The sequence below is a fragment of the Oryctolagus cuniculus genome, chromosome 14 (assembly GCF_964237555.1).
Source record: "Oryctolagus cuniculus chromosome 14, mOryCun1.1, whole genome shotgun sequence".
In the NCBI taxonomy this organism is placed as follows: Eukaryota; Metazoa; Chordata; class Mammalia; order Lagomorpha; family Leporidae; genus Oryctolagus; species Oryctolagus cuniculus.
In genome coordinates this window covers 11,264,104-11,278,984 of record NC_091445.1, presented here as the reverse complement: position 1 = coordinate 11,278,984, position 14,881 = coordinate 11,264,104, and the positions used below count along the sequence as shown (strand labels likewise).

At 42.8% G+C, this 14,881-nt stretch overlaps 1 long non-coding RNA gene across 1 annotated transcript in view; it reads right to left on the bottom strand.

Annotated features, from left to right (window-relative positions):
• Nucleotides 1–13,567: 13,567 nt before the first annotated feature.
• LOC103349541 (uncharacterized) overlaps nucleotides 13,568–14,881 on the bottom strand; it is a 156,291-nt gene continuing 154,977 nt past the window's right edge. Inside the window, exon 6 of the long non-coding RNA XR_011381867.1 lies at nucleotides 13,568–13,942. This is a non-coding gene — a long non-coding RNA (uncharacterized lncRNA). The remainder of the gene's footprint in view (nucleotides 13,943–14,881) is intronic.

Sequence of the window (14,881 nt, the reverse complement as noted above, 5' to 3'; positions counted from 1 at the left end):
TGAGAGAGCACATTCATATAACTTTTCATATAGTACATTGTTATAGTTATTCTATTTTATTATCAGCTATTGTTGTTACCCTATAGGGTTGAGAACTATTTGTACTTTAAGGGTTCCAGTGAGGATCTTGGAAGGTATTCCCCACAGACAAAGCAGGACTACAGTAATTTGTCTTTCTTGTGCAGTAACAAAAATTGAAACTTCTCTTCAAAGGAGAATTCTTAAAGTTTTTAGTGGATTTGGTATTAAGGGAAATAAAGCATTTCTAATTTTGAAGGCATAAGAAAAGGAGGAAAATTCAAATGATGACTGATTATATCATAATCTGAAGAAATACTTATTCCAAATGTATACAAGCACAACTGATAGTAATTACTTCACATTATAAATTATTGTTCATTTAAATTTTTGGAAGATCTTTATTTCAGAAAAATTATGATTTAACTTCTTTGGTTAACATATCTCAATATTTACAAAAAAAAGGAAATAGTATATTTAACAAAAAAGGACTCAATTGAAATGCCAAATGCTTAATCATTTAAATTATTTTCAATTTTATGTCAATATTAATGAAACCATATGAAAATCTGGGGTAATCTTTAAAATGTATCCCATAAGGAGCTTGAATCATTTTTTATATTACTGAAATACGTTTATTCATTCTATACCATTGGGTAGATGTGGATGGGGTGGTAACGATCACGTTTCTAGAATGAGAACTCAGCAACTCGTGAGGCCATGATAACAGCATCTCTTTGGGGACACAGTCCTTGTGCTACATCTTGACCAGGGCCCTTCCACTGTGACAGCCAGCCCCCCACAGTGGCCTCCAGTGATCCTTATTTTTTTTAGTATTTATGCCTTGGTGTTGATTCTTCCCATATTAAACAAGATGGACTTAGGCAACAAATACGATATTGTGGAAATGACAGAGTGGGACTTCTGAATCTATGTCATAAAAAAATTGAAGCTTCTGTCTTGATCTCTGGTATCACTTGCTGGGGGAAAAGAAAGCTTTCCTGCTGAGTACACTTGGGCAGCCCAAAGGTACAATCCCCATGGCAAGGAACCCTTCAGGTTTGAAAGCCCCTGAGCCAGAACCACTCATCTAAGCCACTTCTGAATGACAAATTATTTGCTAATTAAAACTGTTACGTTGCAGAAATTAGTTTTATAGTAAGAGCTAACTGCTATCCTTCATCTTCAAAACATCTGAACTGTAGCAAGTCTTTGACCATGGATTTATTTCACTACTATTCTTATAACTGCTTGCAATGTCTTCCAGACCGTAATGATGCTTGTCCTGATACACTGTTTGGGGCACAATGTCTCACACCTTCTCACCATCCCTAATTATCTGTTAGTCTTCAGCCTCTGGTTCCTTGAAGGTTGCCATGATATTCATGTGATTTGTCCCTCACAAGTTCATGTGTTGAAAGTTTGGCCCGCAGTGTGGCAGTGTGAGATGTGGTGAAACCTTGAAGAGATAAGGCCTAGTGGAAAGGGATCAGGTAGTTGGGGGCACTGCCCTCAGAAAGGATGAATGCTGAACTCACAGAGGGAGGCAGGTCTAGCAAGAGTGGCTTGTTATAAAAACAGCAAGTCACCCCTGAATGCTCTTTGGCTTCCTGTCTCACCACGTGATCACTGCCGCATGTGCTTCCACCACTGTGATGTCACCTTCCACAAGGCCCTCACCAGAGCAGAACAGAAGCTGGTGCCACGCTCTTCAACCTCCAGCACTATGAGTCCAATAAACCTCTTTTAAAAACACTGCACCCAGCCTTAGGTATTGTGTTATAGCCACTGAAAATGGACAAATGTAAAAGGCTCACATTTTAATATCTACACTGGAAATAAAATTTAGTTAAAGCCATTAGTGCAATTACTTGTACATTTGGTATGTTGTTACTGAGCAAAATTATTCACCAGAGCTAAATTAATGGCAAAACTAAACGAATAAAACAGGGAAGCACCATCGAAGAAAAGAGAACGACACAGGGAAGCCCCCTGGTTGACAGCTGGAATGATCCGCATGACAGGTGGAAGCTGAGTGCTGATGACCAGATCTACACTTGCATTTGGATCACAGAGAATATGCTCGGCTTCACTGTAGCACAAACAATCCTGGATCCTGGAGATTCTATGAAACCAAGATTATTTCTCGCTGGCTCTGCCTGCCCATAGATTGGCATGGAACTTTCTCTGCATCAGTCTAATGAAGAGCAGTGGAGCTTTCCTAGTCAACAGCGCAAAGAGGGAAAGCTATGGCGGTATCTACTCACTGCTGCTTAGAATCTACCTCCCAGTATTTCAGGCATGGAAAGCCAAGACATTCTGGCAAAACAAACAAACAAAAAAGGACCTAAATGAAAGATCTCCACGAGTGAGATCCCAGTGGAAAGAACAGGTCATCAAAGAAGGAGGTAACTTTCTCTGAAGGGAGGAGAGAACTTCCACTTTGACTACGACCTTGTCTAAATATGATCAGAGTTGGTGAACTCAAAAGGCTTCCATAGCCTTGGAAACTCATGACTGGAGCATAGGGAGATTACTGATGCCATAAACAGGAGTGTCAATTTGTTAAGTCAACAACAGGAGTCACTGTGCACTTACTCCTCATGTAGGATCTCTGTCCTTAATATATTGTACATTGTGATTTAATGCTAAAACTAGTACTCAAACAGTATTTTTCATTCTGTGTTTCTGTGTGGGTGCAAACTGTTGAAATCTTTACTTAATATATGCTAAACTGATCTTCTGTATATAAAGAGAATTGAAAATGAATCTTGATGTGAATGGAAGGGGAGAGGGAGCGGGAAAGGGGAGGGATGCGGGTGGGAGGGAAGTTATGGTGGGGAAGCCATTGTACTCCATAAGCTGTACTTTGGAAATTTATATTCATTAAATAAAAGTTAAAAAATAAATAAAATCTACCTCCCAAACTAGTCACATGGCCTTGTGCAATTTCATAAAGGAGAAGGAAACACAATCTTATTGTGTGCATAAGAATATTTGGTAAATAGCAAATACAGCACAGTATGTATACAAATTTCTGCCAAATGTTTCTGAGATGAACACACTATAATGAACCAGAACTATATAGGCAATTCTTAATAAGTCATGCTTGTTAAATTACTTCTTTGTCACAGAAGTGGGAAACATGAGATCAGATGAAATGAAATGAAGAGAGTATAGAAGGGCCAAATGTTTATAATGACAATTCACTGCATTTATTTACTGTTTGGTGCATTCAACATCTAATGTCCCAGGGCATAGGAAAATGAAAAGGATGATAGTAATTAAAAGTTTGAAAAATCAGTGAATGAATGGATGAATTAATGAAGCCCTACATTTTTGAGTAGTTCATTTGTGGTCCCAGGTGATTTCAGAATGTTGAAAATTAACCCAGTCCCTACAGTATCCTCTTTGATTAACTGATTGCCCTCCATGGAATTCTCAAAATTAGTGCCAGGAGTGACTTGGGCCAGCCTGGAATCCTTGGGAGATGATGTTAAAATCTGGACCACGCTAAGTTTGGCAGTTAGCCTTTTGAAGGCCTCTTCTCGAGAAGTTATGGCATTTTCTTCCACTGCAAAATTCATGAGAAACAACTACCATTAACTAATGAACATGATTACAAGAATGTATGTTCTTTTCACATCTTAAGACATGTTGGTTGATTTTTGTTTATTTAAAACACATAGATTTTCCATCTGCTGCTTTCCTCCCTAAATGCCCACAACAGTCAGGACTTGGCCAGGCCAAAGTCAGGAGCCTGGAACTCAGTCTGAGTCTCCCATATGGTTAGCAGAAACCCAAGGACTTGAGCCATCATTTGCTGCCCCCCAGGGTGTGCACTAGCAGCAGCTGAAAACAGAAGTGAACGAACAGGGACTGGATGCCAGGTACTCCACGATGGGATGCAGGTGTCTTAACTAGCGTCTTAACTACTGTGCCATAGGCTCACCTCTCCTTTGCATATTAATTACAGTCAGCCCTCTGCGTCTGTATATTCAACCAGCCTCAGATCAAAAGTATTAAAAAATTTGCATCTGTACTGAACATTTAGATTTTTCTCATCATTATTCAATAAACAATTTAACAACTGTTTATGTAGCATTTACCTTGTATCACACATTACAAATAGTCTGGAGATGATTTAAATATACAAGAGAGGCCGGCGCCACGGATCACTAGGCTAATCCTCCGCCTGCGGCGCCGGCACTCCGGGTTCTAGTCCCGGCTGGGGCGCCGGATTCTGTCCCGGTTGCTCCTCTTCCAGTCCAGCTCTCTGCTGTGGCCCCGGTGGGCAGTGGAGTATGGCCCAGGTCCTTGGGCCCTGCACCCGCATGGGAGACCAGGAGGAAGCACTTGGCTCCTGGCTTCAAATGGCTGTAGCAGCCATTTGGGGGGTGAACCAATGGAAGGAAGACCTTTTTCTCTGTCTTTCTCTCTCACTGTCTAACTCTGCCTGTCAAAAAAAAAAAAAATATATATATATATATATATATACAAGAGAATGAGCGTAGGTTATTTGCAAACACTATATCATTTTATATAAAGGATTTAACCATCCACGGATTTTGGTATCTGCAGGGGATCTTGGAACCAATCCCACATGGGTATTGAGGGGAGACTGAATATTGAGGTAGATGATAATTTTCAGCTATATCTTCTCTTTCTTGGTGTATAATACTTTGTCTTACATTATTTTCTGGATTATTTCCATCTTCTTGAATTTTCTTATTAAGGTTCTAGATTTTCATATTCAAAAGTTATTTCTTTCATTGTTGACCCCTTTTCATGATATTCTGTCCTTTTGGGAGACAACTTTTTTTGCATTTAATGATTTTTAGTGTTTTTCTCTAATATTTGGTTAAATCTCTTTCCTCTGTCCTTAGATTTTTGTCTCTATGTGTTAAGTGATCCTCCTAAACTCCTGTTTAGGAGAGGGCATCACGCAACTCAGTGCAAGTTCTGTGTACATGACCAGAGTTTACTGATGCTTCAGTTTCACTGTAAAGGGACTGGCTGGTGAGTTGGAATGTTCATATACAAATTTAAGTTTGTATATTCCTTTTCTGGGATCTATTCAACTTCTCCAGGGAAATATCTTGAAATCTCCTAAATGCAAAATATGCTGCTGGCTGTCCATGTTTTGAGAGTACAGTCAGAGAAGGGGCAGAGGTTTCATAGTCTGATATTAAACACTCACGTCTGCTATCCTCAGCCTATGTTATGCCTGGGAACCTTGAATTAGAGTCAGGGTCATTCAACACCCTCTCTCCTGCTGGTGTGAGGGTGAAGGCTAGCATATGCAGGTGTGCATGTGTGTGTGAGTGCATGTGTGTGTGTGTACATGTGCCCATGTGTGTGTGTGTGTACATGTGCCCATGCATGTGGGGTGCAGGAGAGAAGGGTGATCTGGTAATACACCTGTCTGTCCTCAAACTTTCTCCCTCCCCTCGAGTTGCTAGTCCTGTACTTCACCTTCCCTCCACATTCACTCTCAGGACTTCCTGGAATCTCATCTGGCTCTGGCCCTCCACTCTGCCTAAACTTGTCTACCTGCTCCTGACTTCCCAATAGTTGTTGCAAGCCCATGTCCACCATAGTTTCTGTATTCATTTTCTGTTCTGTTGGGCAAACCCCCGTGTTCTTCTTTTACTGTCATTTTGGCATGGTTGGTGGAATGAGAGGAGATAAACACACATAATTAATTCACCATTTTTAACCGAAAGCTCTTCACAGGTTTCTCTCTACAAGCATTAAAGCAATCAGAATTTTTCACAAGAGCCCTTGATCCTGCAACTCTCTTTCTCCCACGTTTTGCAAAGTAGAAAAACAAATTTACTGTTTTGACCTAATAACATGGGTGAAAAATCTAAATAAATACTTACTATGAAATGTTTTGCTCTTCAACTTCTTAATAGACCTATGTATAACCTCAGCAATATTATCAAATGATTAAGTATTTTGAGAAGTGTACAATACCATCAGATAGGTTTGGAATGCTACAAGCCTCTGAATAAATGATTTTTTAAGATTTTATTTATTTATTTGAGAGGTAGAGTTACACATAGAGAGAGGGAGAGACAAAGGTATTCCATTCGTGCGTTCACTCCTCAAATTTGGGCCACAATGGCTGGAGCTGGGATGTTCCAAAGCTAGGCATCAGGAACTTCCTTTGGGTCTCCCACGAGGGTACAGGGGTCCAAGCACTTGGGCCATCTTCTACTGCTTTCCCAGGCTATAGCAGAGAGTTGGATCAGAAGAGGAGCAGCCGGGACTTGAACCAGGGTTCGTAAGGGATGCCACCACCACAGTTGGAGGCTTAGCCCATCAGGACACAGTCAGGCTCCTGCTGTGCTGTTTTAAACATTTTTTTTATTTGACAGGTAGAGTTGTAGACAGTGAGAGAGAGAAACAGAGAGAAAGGTCTTCCTTTTGTTGGTTCACTCCCCACATGGCCGCTACGGCCAGCACTGTGCCGATCTGAAGCCAGGAGCCAAGTGCTTCTTCCTGGTCTCCCATGCGGGTGCAGTGGCCCAAGCACTTGGGCCATCCTCCCCTGCCCTCCAGGGCCACAGCAGAGAGCTGGACTGGAAGAGGAGCAACCGGGACTAGAACCCAGTGCCCATATGGGATGCCGGCGCTGCAGGCAGAGGATTAACCAAGTGAGCCAAGGCGCCGGCCCTTGTTTAAAACAATTTAAACTATTTGAGCCACCAAAGGTAAAAATAGAGAATTTTGTAAGGAACTATTTTTTCTTCCCAATATTTTCTAATCTCTCTGGGACCATTTAAAACAACTAATATTTCAACTTTTAACGGAATATTTGCTCTAAGTTGTTGCTTTTGCTTGCCTTCTTCCTACCTAAGGTTATAGCATTGTATGTAGGTAAATATTGATTACTCTGTTAAAAAGATATTTCAACAGAATGTTTGGAAACATTCCAAATGTATTTGCAGATTTAAGCTCTCTTCTGATCACAATTGCCAAACTGACATGCTTTCAAGGAAAATTCTTTCTCTATAATTTCAAATTTCCTGATAGATGCCGTCTCACTGTTTTCAGCAATCTACAGTTATTAATATCATTGCAGAATATTTTTAGAATGTGTTCTAGAACATTGTTGAACATTGAGTTTTCAGCTCAGGAAAATTATAATTTACAGTATGACAAGATGAGCACAGCTAAGACACCATGAGGAACTGCTAATCTGAGGAAGGAGTATTCTTGGAAGTAGAGAGCAGTGGGAAGCATCAAGTGAGGCTCTGAGCTAGGATTTGCCAGGCGAGGTGCAGATGGAACTGCCCCTGGGTTTCATCAGGATGTGGAGCTCTTGGCTCCCATATCACAGGTGATTGTTTCTCCTCTCTCCCTCTCTCCCTCTCTCCCTCTCTCCCTCTCTCAGAAAAGGACATTAAAGCCGCCTGGAGATGAAAAGGTGAGGGTTCTTACTCTGGGTCTTGCTGTATTCGGTTAAATACCTAAGAAAACTGTCGCTCTTGTTTTTTCTCCTCTCTGAAGTGAGGCTGGTGGCATCCCACAGCTCTCTAGTTTCAGGACATCAGTACCACTGTGGTTAGTGTTGAGTGGGTGAAATACTCATGAAACCATTTTGAGGAAAGTGCTGGCTTCCCGCTTCAGATGGACCCAGAGTGCTGCACTGTGGGGAGCAACTCGGACTAGACTAAGTTACTGGAATTAAGACTTATTCTATGCATCTGCTCTCCCACAATATGGCGCTGAGAAGGGAGAAACAGCTTCTACACAGCTGCCTCCAGTTCAACCAATAAACTGTAGGACCTGCTCCTGATTGGAGGAGAGCAGCGTACTCGGCGTGTGGGTAGCAGAGTTAGGATTGGTGGAAGAGGACTATAAAGGAGGAGAGAGACAACATGCACCAGGAACATCTAAGGGGAACATCTATCTGAAGGAACACCTGTGCAGCCCCCGAGAGAGCCGGCCGGCGGTGTGCCGCTCCCCCGCGGAAGTGGGGAAAGTGGCAGGGCGAACCGCCCTTCCACGGAGGTGGAAGGGACGGTAGCCAACCCGGGAAGAACCAGCAGCAAACCCGGGGAGGGCCGAGCAGATGAAAGAACAGCGCAGGGTCCTGTGTCGTTCCTCCGCGAAGAGGGGGAGCGACACTGCACTGCGTATGAGTCACATCACTGACACCAACCAGCTCACTTTGTCGTTCTACAGTCCAGAATTAGAGCACCCAAAAAGTCTCCTGGATGTTCAGATTGCTCTAGATGTAACCACAGTTTCATGTTTCAAGTGGCAAATAAAATGTGTTTGAGATAGTAAGCGGCTAGATGTTAGGCTGGGAAAACAGAAGGATTGGTCTGACTAGTAAATATTGCACTATTTGGATTTAAATTTTAATCATAGAGTGCTGGTATTTTATAATCATTTTTTTCTCAGCATTTTTAAAAAGATTTATTTTATTTATTTGAAAGAGTTACAGAGAAAGGTAGAGACAGAGCGAGAGAGGTCTTCCATCTGATGGTTCACTCCCCAAATGGCCACAATGGCCGGAGCTGAGCTGATCTGAAGTCAGAAGCCAGGAGCTTCTTCTGGGTCTCCCACATGGGTGCAGGAGCCCAAGGACTTGGGTCATCTACCTCTGCTTTCTGAAGCCATAGCAGAGAGCTGGATTGGAAGAGGAGCAGGTGGGACTAGAACTGGCACCCATATGGGATGCCGGCTCTTCAGGCCAGGGCTTTAACCCACTGTGCCACAGTGTCGGCCCCTGGTATTTTATAATCTTTTACCTAAAGTTTTATTCTCGAAATTTTGATAAAGACCAAAAGATATGGAGGTATATTTGTATGTTAAAGGAAGCAAAAAGAAGGGTGATAAGGAATAAAATGCAGTCAGTTTCATGGCAGGCATTTGGTGCAGTGTCGCTCCCCCATTCACGGAGGAACGACACCGGACCCTGCGCTGTTCCTTTTGCCCGGCCCTTCCCGGATTAGCTGCCGTTCCCTCACTCGTGGAGGAACGACGCCGTCCCGGGTTAGCTGCCGGCCCCCCGCCTCTGCGGAGGGGCGGCACCCCCGCCACTTTCCCTGCTTCCGCGGAGGAGCAGCACACAACCGGACGGCTCTCTCAGGGGTTGCTCAGATGTTCCTCAGGTGTTCCCCAGTGCATGTTGTCTCTCTCCTCCTTTATAGTCCTCTTCCACCAATCCATGCTCTGCTGCCCACACGCCGAGCACGCTGCTCTCCTCCAATCAGGAGCAGGATCGGCTCCTGCAGCTTATCAGTCAAATTGGCGAGGCAGCTGCGTGGAAGTTGTTTACTCCTCCCCAGTGCCATATTGTGGGAGATCAGATGCATAGAATTAGTCCTAGTTCCAGTAATTTAGTCTAGTCTCAGTTGCTTCCCACAGTGCAGTAGTTAACATCCTGCTTGGAATCCCCACATCTCATAGAGGAGTGGCTGGGTTCAAGTTTCACCTCTGCTCCCTGTTCAGCTTCCTGCTAATGCACATCCTGGAAGGCAGAAGGTGATGGTGGCTCAAGAACTTGGTCCCTTCCACCGCCACGATAGACCAGGATTGAGTTCTAGATTCCTGGCATTGGCCTGGCCAAGCTCTGGCCATTGTGGACATTTGGGGAGTGAACAAGCGAATGGAAGATCTCTGTCTCTGACTCTTCGCCCTTCAAATAAATGAAAATAAATAAATAAATAATACAGTTAATTTGAAAGGCATTGTCTCAGTCATAAGCCACTTGCGTGTTTAAGACTTAGAAACAAGGAGCTGGTGCTGTGGTGTAGAGGGCTGAGCCCCTGTCTGCAGCACCAGCATCTCATATGGGCACCAGTTTGTGTCCCGACTGCTTCTCTCCCCATCCATCTCTCTGCTATAGCCTGAGAAAGCAGTATAAGATGGCCCAAGTGCTTTGGCCCCTGCACCCACTTGAGAGACCTGGAGGAAGCTTCTGGCCCTTGGCTATGGATCAGCTGAGCTCCAGCCATTGGGACCATTTGGGGAGTGAACCAGTGGATGGAAGACCTTCTCTCTCTCTCTCTCTCTCTCTCTCTCTCTCTCTCTCTGTAACTCTACCTCTCAAATAAGTAAAATATTTAAGAAAAAACTTAAAAGCAAAATAACTAAGTGGTGAGGTTCATTCCAAACATTCCAGAATATATGGACATAGTTACAATGAAGTACAGAACTGGCATTTGGATGCAGACAGCTCTCGGCCTTTTTCTCAGCTCAGGGGCGGTTGACTACCTGCTCAGACATCCTCCCCCATTTGCCACTCACACAGAAAAACACAAAAGAATACTTGTAAACAGAGTAGGTATTCTGGCATCCCATAAATACAACAGCAGATTTCCCAAGAATTGTGCTCAGGGTTAGAAGAAACTAAGGTTGGAGAATGGCCTCAAAAAGAAAATCCATGAAGACATATCTGACCTAACCTCAGCCACCAGAGCTAGGGGGAAAGGAAACAAAGACTGTTACACAGAAGGCATTGCAGCAAATACATGTGCAACTTTGATAAGTCTTCGCTCAAAGGGAGAAAGGACGGAAAGGGCTGAGAGTCTCCACACAAGCCAATCTTTTTGATGAAAACATATTTCCTTTTTTCTCCTGGTCTCGCCTATAAGACAGTGCGCAAAGTGCTCACTTTGTATTTTCTTTGTTTTCATCCCAAAGCTAGAAGATCAAAGAGTTAATAAAAGTTCCTTGCTATAGAAGGTCATTGCAAAACTAAATGCAGCAATTCAAAGCAGAAAACAGAATGAATGCCAAGGAGATGTTTAAGGAAGTAACATTCTAGATGGATTCTTTGAAGAACGTTTGCAGGATCATTTGATTGCTTTAGAGCACACAGGGAACAACGTGTCCATAGCAGCTGAAGCTGACTGATGGTTGATGGTTGCCTTCTTCAGAGCCATGGCCACACCACGTAGAACCACAAGGCCATTTGATATGGTGTCACCTAATATGGTGGAGACATTCATGGGGTTAAAAATTTCCACCTTCCCCTGCCACTGTGGGCCTAAATAAATGGCCAAACTTAAGTCTGTTCTTTTGAAAGGTAATTTGAAGCACTATTTTTCCAAGAACTGTCAAAAAGTTGTAATGCATCCCAATAATGAATGAGATTCTTCCTCTTTTCCTTCTCGTTTGGTCTTCTATAGCACAGACATCCTTAGAATGGGAACAAATGCAGACCATAGAGTGGTGGCCTTGGAAACTGTTGATATTGCCATATTGATTTATTCAAAAGAGACTGCTACACTGGTCACACACTTCAGTGCTACATGCGAGTTTCCCATTTTCCTATGATGTGGTCTGAATGTTTGTGTTACCCCACAACTAATCACAGTGCAATAGTATTGATGAGAGGCAGTGCCTGTAGGAGGCAATGAGGTCGTCAGCAGCCTTAGCATCCTTATAAACAAGACTGGAAGAAGACAGAAGTCACTGTTCATGAAGTAGAAAGCCCCCACTAGACAGCATATGCTGGCACCTTGATCTCAGATCTTCCAGCCTTCAGTACTATGAGAAATAAATTGCTGTTGCTTACAAATTGTCCAGGCAGGACTACTTTGTTACAGTAGCCTGAACGGACCAAGACCCTGCATGCCTGGAACCTCAGCGTTAGAACCCATTTAGCAGGTGTCCTACTGAAAAGGAAGCAGACCAACCTCAGACATCGGAGAAAGAAGAAGGGTGGGAGTTTGGGTGGGGGGGAGGGGGGATCTGAAGATATGATATACATGAAATTTGTATAACAAAATTTTTAAAAATCAGGAAAATTAAACTTAAAAATTGAAAAAAATGAAACAACCATCCTGCTGGCAGGGCCAGAGCTACAGCATCTCAACCCAGAGGCCAGGTGACAAGGTAGAGGCCTACTTGACTAGAGTAGAATCAAAAATGAGGGATTTTTGTTGTTGTTCTATTTGAAAACTTGGGAGATACTGATTGCTCTCATAGTTGAAGTGAAAGGAGTTCTTCCCCAAGGTAATTTGGAGGTAGCCTGGAAAACTGGCACAGTCAGTACTCAGAAATGAAGAGTGCCATTAAATAACAACAAAGAAATTTTAAAATAACTGGGATGAAGTCTAAGCTATTAAACGTGCTAATTATTTGGGGCAACTAATTGACCTATTTCAACGCAAAGTGAATCTGCTTTGCAGGAGCACTGAAGTTTGTGCTGTGGCCAGATTCTCCCTCTTTGCATCACTGGTGCGTGTCACCTTCCTGCAAGGCACCCAGCCTGTAGATCTGGCCAGAGGGAAATTAACTGGGCCACAGAATGAAAAGGCGGCAGAAGTCAACCCGGCTCTCTGAACCCTAGGAGAGGAAACTTCCCTCCTGCTCATGAAAGAGCACGATTGTGCTCAGTGCCACTTATCTGGTGCCAACAATCTGGCAAACCCTCTATTCAGAGCTGCACCAGGGCCACAGCAAGGTGACCTGGAGTTTGGGGCTGAGGTCAGGGAAAGGTCACTGTCTGAAAAATGAAACTAGTCAAAAGGAAGGAATCCTAGGAATGGGTGAGGTTACTCCCCCACAGAAGTAACCCAGACTGAGAGACAGGAAGGAAAAGCACTTTTTAAGATCGCATCTACAGTTTCACCCACTTAAATAATCCTGGGGGCCCTTGCACACTGGTGCTGGGATGCTCTGAAGCGTTGTCTAAAACGCCTGTCAACACCCTCCATTCCTTTATCTCTAGGTTTTAGATTTCCTTAATTCCTCTTCTCTCTTTCTCTTGTTTGCACCCCTACCCAATCTTCAAAACCCAGAGGCAGACCTTGGGACGAAGACATCACCATCCGCTTCCCTGAAACCTGCTCAGAACCTGCAGGGCAGCTGACCCTCTTCCTCAGGCCTCCCTCCAGGACCACGTGTTGGACACATGCCCAAGTGACAGCCATGTTTGGTCATGGAATACCATGTGTATCTGTTGTAGAAAAGCTTTCTGATTATTTCTATTTTATTTATTTGAGAGGCAGAGAGAAAAAGAGAGCTCCTAATGGCTAGTTCACTCCCCAAATCATGAAGTTAAAACGTATTTAAATTTTTCCGTTCAGTGTGAAAAAGGATGAAGGACTTTCAGCTTCTTCTTGTTTTATATTTGTTATCAAGAATTCATAGGAGAAAGCCAATCTTATACAAAACAATTTTACAAAATTACTTTTAAGAGAATCAATTTTCATTGATCAATTTCAACAGGTCATACAATATACCTTTTAATATGAGCTCCTTAGTTCTATTAATACACTATAAATTATTTATCTGGAAAGGAAACCCCTCTAAAAACAGAATTAGAATGTGTCTGGTTTATACAGCTCACACTATTCTGTTAACCAGTACAATGCATGTTATACAGACAGAAATGTAAATGTGGTCTAAAAGAACATTTTTGAGTCAGTTTCATATTAAACATTGAAAAGTTGACTTATCTTAAAATAAAACAAGTCGCTCCCTCACTCTGCTATAAGCAAGTGTTTCTTTGTAAATAGGGATGAACTGACAATGCTTGAAAGTGTAGTTCATCAAAATCACAATAAGAAACCAAATATTATGAACATGTGAAATATCATGTTTATTTAATATCTATTACATAGCCAGTTCATTGAAACCAGACTTCCTAAAGACAATATTTCTGATGAACATAAACAATACATACTGTTGAAATTCATCTTGAATTTTCACATGAATAAAGATGTCATTATTCACGAGTTTCAACAATTAAGACCTTGCCTTAATTGCCATGGTACCTCTAAGGCCTCCATTTAGCCTCAGAGATCAGCTCTGCATCCAGGAGCTTAGGGATGGGCGTGCCCACATGCACCTGCTGTGCAACCTTCCCCCAGAACCTGCATTGGCTTCCAGTGCGGTCAAGTGTCACAGACACCTTCTCAGAGAACACATTCACAGCTTGAGGTGGATATTCCTAGGGAAAAAATCATTTTCAAAAAGTAAAAGCAATATGCAGATAAAGTAAAAAGTCTCACTGTAGTCAAGGAGGTGAATGAGGTTTGTTTGTTTGTTTTTTAAGATTTATTTTTTTATTTGACAGGCAGAGTTACAGAGAGACAGAGGCAGAGAGAAAGAGAGAGAGATCTTTCATCTGCTGGTTCACTCCCCCAAATGGCTGCAACGACTGGAGCTGGGCCAATTTGAAGCCAGGAGCCAGGAGCCAGGAGCTTCTTCCAGGTCTCCCACGCAACTGCAGGGGCCCAAGGACTTTGGGCCATCTTTTACTGCTTTCCCAGGCAATTGCAGAGAGCTGGATTGGAAGTGGAGCAGCCAGGACTTGAACTGGTGCCCATATGGGATGCCAGCACTGCAGGTGGCAGCTTTACCTGCTATGCCACAGTGCCAGCCCTGGAGAATGAGTTTTATGGCTAATAATAATGTCCATGATTATTGACCTATTTTTATGGTTACTCATATATTTATTAAAGTTTATTGTGTGCCAGGCATTGTGTTGAGCACTTTCCATTCACTAGCCCATCAAATAGACACAAAAACTCTATAAAATAAGTCTTGCAATTATCTCTGCTGTAGAGACCAAGAAACTCACATTCAGTCTCCCAGGCAGGTGGTGATCAAAGCAGAGCTCCTTGGTGCTATCAAACACAGCCAGGTAAGAGACGCAGCTTCCTATGTTCAACACTGGATGGGACAAGCTCATCATTTCCTCAAGTGCACTGACAGTTCTTTTCTGCCTTGCCTTTCTCTGTTACAGAGACTGGAAAAATTCATATTCTTGATACTCTTGCAAAACTTTCTGTCTCTCTGGCAGCAGTTTTTTGTCTTATTCCAAGCTTTATGTTCTAAACCACAAGATAGCTCTGTTTGTTCCTAGAAAGCCATGTGATGTGTCTGG